Raw genomic sequence first — 9,099 nt, 5'->3', positions numbered from 1 at the left:
TTTTGAAAAGTAGAAACTAATAGTTTTGAAAAACAAAGTAATAAAAATATAGTTTGGGGAAGCTAATAGGTAAAAAATACTTTAGAAGGAGGAGATCATGGAGACAGACTATCCAGTTAGAGGCACCTGTATTTGTCCTAGGAAGAGGCGAAGAAGGCACAGATTCTGATGGAAGGAAGGAGAAGAGACAGGAAGTGAGACTCACAGAAATGTAGTGGCTCCCTCTGCCAAGATGTCAGGTTACCTCCGAAGGCCTTTTCATTCACCAGTGACTCACTCTGTTTGAGTTTTCTTTATGCCTTTTCCATTTGTTATTACTGATTACAATAATAAAGGACTGATTTAGCACCCTCACCATATGTTAGGGGCTTAGAAACAAACATAAATGACAAAGATGTTTCTTCTTTGAAAAATTCTTTGTGATTTTAATTTTTCACGCACTCATGAAATATGTCTGAAAGGGTTGGTGATTCAGATAATTTAGGGTTATTGTTCTTTGCCATTCTCCTCTTCTGATGCGGAGTTTGCTACTCGGAGAACTAAGGTGTGAAAGATTTCTCCAGTACTCTGCAACAGTTTCTAACAATCGCTGGAAAATATGCTCATCAGAGACTGAGCCAAGGTCCTTTAACCTTTTGACCAGAAAAGTGAGTTTTTGATATGAAATAAATAGCACCTGAGAACTGGATACTATCTTCTCTTTTTTAATTATATTTAATTTTTTAAACATTTTTTACATGACAGTAGAGTATATTTTGAAATATCATACATACGTGGAATAAGTATAACTTGTTCCAATTAGGGTCCCATTATTATGGTTGTTCACATGGTGGAGTTACATTGGTTGCATATTCATAAATGCAGATGGGAAAGATATGTCTGATTCATTCTATTGTCTTTCCTATTCCACCTTCCTTCTTGTCATTCCCCTTTGTCTAGTCCAATAAACCTCTAATTTCCCCCTCCCTTGTTGTGGGTTAGCATCCACATATTACAGAGAACATTCTGCCTTTGGTCTTTTGGGATGGTTTATTTCATGTAGCATGATATTGTTCAGTTCCATTCATTTACTGACAAATGCCATAATTTCATTCTTCCTTATGACTGAGCAATAGTCCATTATGTATGTATACCAACTCTCTACCATGTCAGCTTAGGAACTTACTTCCTCAATAAGACTCTTAAAGCACAAGAAGTAAAATCAAGAATCAATAAATGGAATATGGGGTTGTAGCTCAGTGGTGGAGCACTTGCTTAGCACTGGATGAGGCATTGGGTTCAATTCTCAGCACCACATACAAACAAATAAAGTAAAGGTCCATTGACAACTAAAAAAATATTTAAAAAAAGAATCAACAAATGGGATGGCATCAAACTTAAAAGCTTCTTCACAAGAAAGGAAACAAGAATGTGAACAGAGAGGCTACAGAAGGAGAGAAAATCTTGACCACCAGTACTTCAGACAGAGTATTAATCTCCAGGATATACAAATAACTAAAATAACATTCACACTAAAAAACAAACAGCCCAATCAATAAATGGGCTAATGAATTGAACAGACACTTCACAGAAGAAGAAATATGAATGGTCAAAAATATATGAAAAAATGTTCAACAACTCTAGCAATTAGAGAAATACAAATTAAAATTACACTGAGATTTCATCTGATCCCAGTCAGAATGGCAATTATCAAGAATATGAGCAACGATAAATGTTGGTGAGGATGTGGGGAAAATATTCACTTATATATTGCTGGTGAGACTGCAAATTTGTTTAACCACTCTGGAAAGCAGTATGGAAATTCCTTAGAAAACCTGGAATGGAACCACCATTTGACCCAGCTATTCCACTCCTCAGTTTATACCCAAAGGACTTAAAATCAGCATACTACAGTGAATCAGTCACACCAATGATTATAGCAGTTCAATTCATGATAGCCAAGCTATGGAACCAACCAAGATGCCCTACAATAGATGAATGGACAGAACAAATGTGGATACTATCTTCTAATGAAGGAGAAGCAACAGGAACCAAAATTTCCTTACAGTATTTTGTGAATTTCACTATTTTGTACCAGAAGAAGTTAATTTGTTAGGAATGTCTGAACTAAAAAGTTCACTTGAGGTAACATTTTGGAGTCTATTTCATTTTAATCCATTCCTTAGTTTTTAGAAAACAAAAGATTTTTAAATACACAAACAAAGAGAATATTCAAGACATAATAATAAAAAACAAACAACCAGCTGCATTCCATTTGGGAATTAAGACTTTCAGAAAGATAAGCAGTTAAAATCTGTTCTGGTCTAATGTGTTAAGGAATAAGTCTTAGGTTATGAAATCCAGAGTTGAAACTATTTTCAAAAACTTGTTGTTCCACAATTCATAGTCCACTGAAAACATTCTTGAAGCCTAGCATTTTCCTTGGTAGCAGAAAGTTAAATGATAACATTCAATAAAACAGGACCCTCAGAAGTATATTTTATTTGCCATGAACTTGTCCCTATGTTGCAACAATAAATTTCATCCAGTGATGTCCTTTGTCTGGGCCATATCTGCCATTTTCCTTAAATTTTTAATGAGTCAACTGAAGCATGCAAACTGGTGTGGAAGAGTCATTTCACTCCAATATAATTCATAATATAATATGTCCAGAATATGTTTTTGCACTGGTATACAATCCCCAGTCCCATTTCATTTTGTTTTAAGTCAAGCATTTTCTTTCCCTGAATCTGTTTTTTCTAAAAATGGCAAAAATTTTAATATTTTCTTATAATTTTCTTACTAACTCTTCCAGTCCCCCAAATCAAATATTCATATTTTCCCTAAAAGGACCAACTATTTTACCTCATCCTGATATCTTTAGCAACCAAAGATTTTAACATCTTGCATTGCAGTTACTTGCATTCAAAGGACTCCCTTGAATTTCATTTCTACAACTTAATTTGACCTCACTCTGTATCACATGTCCTGCCTGAGAGCAGGTATTCTAGCCAGTCTACTCTAGTGATTGTCCAAGGCAGGAGAGATCAAGGTTGCCAAGTCAAGGTTGTACTATTTCTTTTCTGGGGGATGGCATTGGAATCTAGAGGAGGTTTGTATTTCAGGCACAGGCAGGAGGAGTGAAGGTAAGCTGGTGACCCTTGACATACCATATCTGCTGCTAAACTAATATACAGTCTATCTTCTGTCCCTGGGTTTTGCATGGTGACTACTTTGCCAAGGAAATAATGTGGTCTCCTTCCTGGACTCTGTCAAGTGTGATACTTAATAGATTTCAGCTTCATATTTCCCAGCTAGTGCCTGAAATATCACAACCTCGTCATTACAAGAACTTTTTAGCAGGTGAAAACCTGCAGTAAATTTTTGCATTCTATTTTTGGGTACACAGTTTTGGAACTTTTCTCCACCATTTAGGGGTACCAGAAAAACTTAGAAGGACCTGTCCTCAGGGGTCTCCTATCTATATTCATTATTCTGTTGCCTAATTTTGCTCTCCATGGTCAGGTGGTACCGGCGTTATTGATGGACAGGAAATCGTTCTCAAAACCCGTCAGCTGGATGCTGGTTCTGGGATTCTACAAATTTCAAAAGACATTTAGGTTCAGGGATGTTCCCCAAAGGCCCATTTGTTAGAGGTGTAGTTCTCAGCCTATAGCAGTACTAGGAGGTGGTAGAACCTTCAGAGGTGGGGCCTAGTGGAAGGAAGTTAAGTCATTGGGGGTGTGCCCATGAATGGGGTATTGGCATCCCAACCCCTTCCTCTTGCTCTTTTTGCTTCACAGTCACCATGAGGGGAACAGTCTTCCTCCACCACGTGTTTCCACCATGATATACTGTGCTGCCAGAGGCCCAAAGCAACAGAGCCAAGTGACCAGGGCCTTAAACCTCTGAAACTGTGAAACAAAATAAGCCTTTCCACCTTTGTAGTTGATAATCTTGGGTATTTTGTCACAATAACAGTAGAATTTGTCTTCATGCCTCCTGTTCACCATTTTGAATATCCAATTACTTAAACACTTAATCTTCTCGTTTTTTTCTGATACCATTTTTCTTAATAATGTAGGAAAAAATAAGAGAAAACTTGGTTCAACTGGTTGGCTACTATTTTCAAATTCTCCTCCTGACACCTAAAGCCTTGACTGTTTACCTTTTTAAAATTGGTGTCTTTGTTGATTGACCTTGGTGACTCCTTTCCCATCCATCATAGGGATCCATCACTTGAGAGTTCACATGAAGGGGGTCTTGAAAGAGAAGTGTAATAATATGATCCAATGTATACTCTTGGCCCCAGCTGAGGTTTCCGATGGAACCAGTAAGATCACTGATGAAAATGTTGATGATAGCCAAGATTTAGCTAAGTGTCTAAGAAGGAAAACGCTTCTTTAGATGGAAAAAGACTTTCAGCTATTCTTTGGTCTAGTTAGAAGAAAATAAGTTTTTGTGGAACTTCATTGTATCTCATACTCTAGAATGTTACCAGAGTGAAAACTTTTGATCAAGGCTCTGGGACATCATTTTCCATAGAATGCCAGACAGACTCTACCTGCAGAATGGCAGAAAGGCTGTTTTCATGGGAGGACACCATAAATCCACTTGGTCCTAATAGCAGGCAATGAAAATTCTTTTCAGATGAGAGATTTTGCACACAAAAAGCCCCAAGGGAATAGATGGCAATGGAAACATCCATCAAGTAAGGAAAGGGTGTTTAGAAAATTGCTCTGCTGACTCCATCCATCATACTATCAGAGACTGCTGTGTTAATCCATTTACCACCACTAAGGATAAGCCCAAAGACAAAATGCAGAAGTATGCCTTAGGGAGAGCTTTCAACAAAACTTCTGCAGAGGCTAATGTGGACAATGGGAATTTCCCCCATATCACACTCAAGGTGTATTGAGTGTAATTTACACACCAACATGCAGCTGCAGGTTAGTTTACCAATATGAGTCATCTCTTAATTCTTTGATCTAGGGAGAATTTTCCCCTTCTCTTACAGCTTAAATTCTCAGTTACATGCTATTGCTCCATCTCTGTCTCTGCAGTGGTATTTGAACCTGTTATTGTCTTAAGGGTTAAAAACAAAATAAGGTCTTATTTCTCTGAATGGCACCAAGGTTTATAAATTCTCTGAGTATAAAGGAAATTGTATAAATAGAAATACTGAAATCAATGGTTATAAAAAATCTTAGTAATGTTATTTTGATTATAAAAAATCTTCATAATATTACTTGTTAGCTTTTATAATTGCCAAAGGAAGAGAAGCAAATGCTAAGTGCTAACTGTGCTATTAAATGCTATCAATTTCAATATTAACACTTTGATAATAAAATAATTCCTTTTGTTTTTACAGTGCCTTTCTCTTTTTATAGTACTTTCACACCTTTTATATCATTTGATTCCTTTATGAGAATATTCTGGAAGTTAAACATTTGCCTACTCTATTGATGAATTATTCTTTTAAAAGTTGAGCAAATCTTTCTGGGGGAAAGATATCTGAAATTACAAAATAGAAACAATTTTAGGCACATTATCCTATGGCCATTACGACGGAGACTTGGTTGTGTGTGACTCTGAGGAAAAAAGCTGTGACTTGAGAAATGACCCCGAGGACAGAAGCTGCTCTGGAGAGCACATTGCACAGCCCATGCCACGTTTTCTACAGAGAGTAAAATAGACACGGACTCACTTAATTATAAAGTGGAGTCCCAGAAAGTAGATTTAGTTTGGCCTCTTCAGGAAAGCTGCAGACCAGTAAAATTCACCTGGAACAACAATCTAAACATGCTCTACTGATATTAGTGTTTAACCTTTTTGAGTAGAACCTGTTTTTAATATAAAACATTAAATGATATTATAATACTTGTGATTTCATTATTTGATGACTAGGAGATTTTAAGGATGTTTTAATCATTCATTAATAAATACATTTGTAATGATGAACATTTATATCATCATATCATCATCTGCATGTGTTTTGTGTGAAAGTACCTGTATCTGGCTATGCTTGGCCATGGATTCTTATTGTATTCCAGTGACCTCAATGCATCAGTTCAGAACCTCCATGGTTTAATGTCAAGTTTGTATCTACAAATCACTCTATCAACTTACTCATTGAATAATATCCAAAGCATTTCCTTAGGCATTGCAAGATATTTGGTTCAGGTGCGAAGGAGAAAAGAAATGGAATCAGAGCTTCTTCAGAGTAGCTGGGATCTAATGACATTGTGCGCGCGCGCGCGCGTGTGTGTGTGTATAAAAATATAACTATGTAGTATTCATACAATATATATAATACTAAGTATGAAGTAATTCTAGGGATCTATACCCAGTAAAGTGATAGATCAGATACTCTGAACACCATTCCTCGCCTGCTAAACCATAAAGTGGAACTAGATTTGTTATAATCCTTTGCTTCTAGATAAGGAAATAGAAAATCTTTCTGATAATTTGTCTAAGATTTCTACAGATAAAATTCCAACTTTTAAAACTCTCGAAAAGATAAGATTGACCAGAGCCAGCATAAAATAACAGATGCTTGAATCAGAATAATAGAAATTTCAAATATTGGAATTATTTAGGCCTAAATAGAGTAATATTGCATTTAGTATTCATAGCAAAATAAATAGGAAAGGAAAATTTGTCTAAGGAAAATGATACTATAAAATTAGGAAAAAAATGGATTTAGGAAAAAGCTGAATGAACTTTTTGGAATAAAAAAAATTGATATTTATGTTTAACACATGTTATAAATTAGTGAAAATATCTTTGACCTTGAATTAGGTAATGGTTTCTTATATATGCTAACTAAAGCAAAACCAAAGGAAAATAGATAAATTAAACTCATCAAAGTTAAACACAGTTCATAGAGAATGCAATCAAGAAAGTGAAGACAAACCACAGAATGGGAGAAAGTATTTGAAAATACAAGTGATTGTTTTATATATATATAACAAAAAGACTAAGCAATCCAGTTTTCAAAACGGGGAAAGCACCCAAATAAATATTTCTCCAAAGAAGATGTACAAATGGCTAATACACACATGCAAAGACACTTACATTATTATTAGTTATTAGGAAAATACAAATCTAAACCACAGTGAAATACTACTTCATGATCAGGAGGATGATTGAAATACTTCTTTAAAATGCAGAAAATAGTTAGGTGCAGTGGCATTTGCGTAGCATAAATCCTGAGGGAGACACAGTGTAGTAGAACACAAAGACAAAAAGATAAGACAAATGTCCTACATGGAGAAAAAAAAATTTTCTAAAAAGAATGTATATTAAAATGGTAGTTTATTTCTTAAGAAAAAATAAAAATGGAAGCCAGAAAAGAGTAGAGTAATATCTTCAAGTTCCTAAGAGAAAAGAGCTATCAATTCAGAATTATATACTTGCTTAAAAAATAATCGTCTAATATGATGGTAAAATAAAGCACTTTCAGAAAAAAATTGAGGAACTATGGCAATAACCTCTTTCTCTAAAAGACTGTAAAACACAGAGAATTTGTGGTGGCATTTTAGTTAATTTTCATATATATATAGGAAAGTAGGAAAAAAACACTGGAAGAATATGTGCTAGTGTTAGTGACTTTTTTAAAATCTCTGATGGTTACATTGCAGGGTACTTTTTGTAATTTATCCATACTGCTTATATTGTCTAAAGGAATGTATCTTTTTATATTAGCAAAATAATACTGTGGCAGACAGAAAACAAAAGGAAGCTTGTGATGGAAGAAGAAACAATGAGCAAAGAAACAGATAAATTTATGAGTAAATCTAAACAAAACTCAAAAGTAAAAAATAATAATTGATAGTAATAATGTTTAATTTGTGGAGTGTTTATAAGGTGGAATCAAAATTGGTACAAAAGTAACATAAAGAATGTAAGGAGTCTGCTCAGGGTTGAAGTCATCTGAAGTCCTTGCATTGGGTATGAAAAAGGAAAAGATAATGATAAACTTTAGACTTTAGGCACTAACATTTTTGGAACGGGAACTAACAATAAAATTGGCAGATAGTAGAGGATATAAATTCCAACTGCTGGAAGGAAAAAACGAGATGAGAAAAAACAACCAACCCACCCCAAACCTCTTTGTCATATGCTTAACAAACTGTGGAATAAAAACAATAATCATTTGTTATTGCTCATGAATTTATGGATTAGCAGGTAATTTGACTAATTTGGCTTGGATTTAACTCTTCTTGGGTGGAATTGCCTAGGTGATGCCGTCGGGTGCTTGGTCCCTGGCTAGTCCAAAGTGGTTGTATCATTTCAGGATCCTGTAGCTTCTTCTCTCCAACAGGTCAGCTTGCTCTTGTTCATGTGGCAACTGGACATGTTCTGATAGGATGAGAGTGAGCCCTGTTGAGGCCTATACCAGAGATTGGCGACCTTTCTCTATGTAGCGCTAGGTAATAAATATTTTAGGTTTTGCAAGCTATGCAGTTACAACTCCTCAGCTCTGCTTTATGGCAAGGAAAGCATCTATGTCCAATATGTAAATGAATGAATTTGGCTGTATTTCAGTAAACCTTTATTAATAAGACAACAGTTCAAAATGAGCAATATATGTGGACTATATTTGTTTGCTTCTTTTAGGACAGGTGGACATAGCTTCTCTTTGACTTCCTGACAGAAAGAAATGCAAAATCTTATTACCAAATAAAGTAAGTTGGTAATTTTACAAGGGGCAAAATAATTATATCCCCTGTTTGGCTATCTATCATAATCTCAAAAAATCAAAACTAAGTCAGGAAAAGAGGGGAAAAGTCCACAGGAAAGCAAAAATAAATGTGAAGTGATACAAATAAAGTCCAACATTATTATTCATAAATTCACAGTAAATGTGAAGGGATACATCTCTCAGTTTAAAGCTCTAAGGCCAAAATCATTAGAATGGCAAAGAGGAATTTTAAAATTCATCATCACCATGGGAGATTTTAGCTCACATGTCTAAGTAATTGACTAAGCAAATGATATCACTGAGTGGAGCTGTTTTGCACACAACTCTGCAATTCCAGTCTTAGATACACACTCTGAAGATATGCGTGTGCACAAGATTAGTGTACAAGGTGACTCACAGAAATGCTGCGGATG

The sequence above is a fragment of the Sciurus vulgaris genome (genome assembly GCF_902686455.1).
Source record: "Sciurus vulgaris genome assembly, chromosome: 10".
Lineage (NCBI taxonomy): Eukaryota > Metazoa > Chordata > Mammalia > Rodentia > Sciuridae > Sciurus > Sciurus vulgaris.
Note: the sequence above shows the minus strand (reverse complement) of the source record.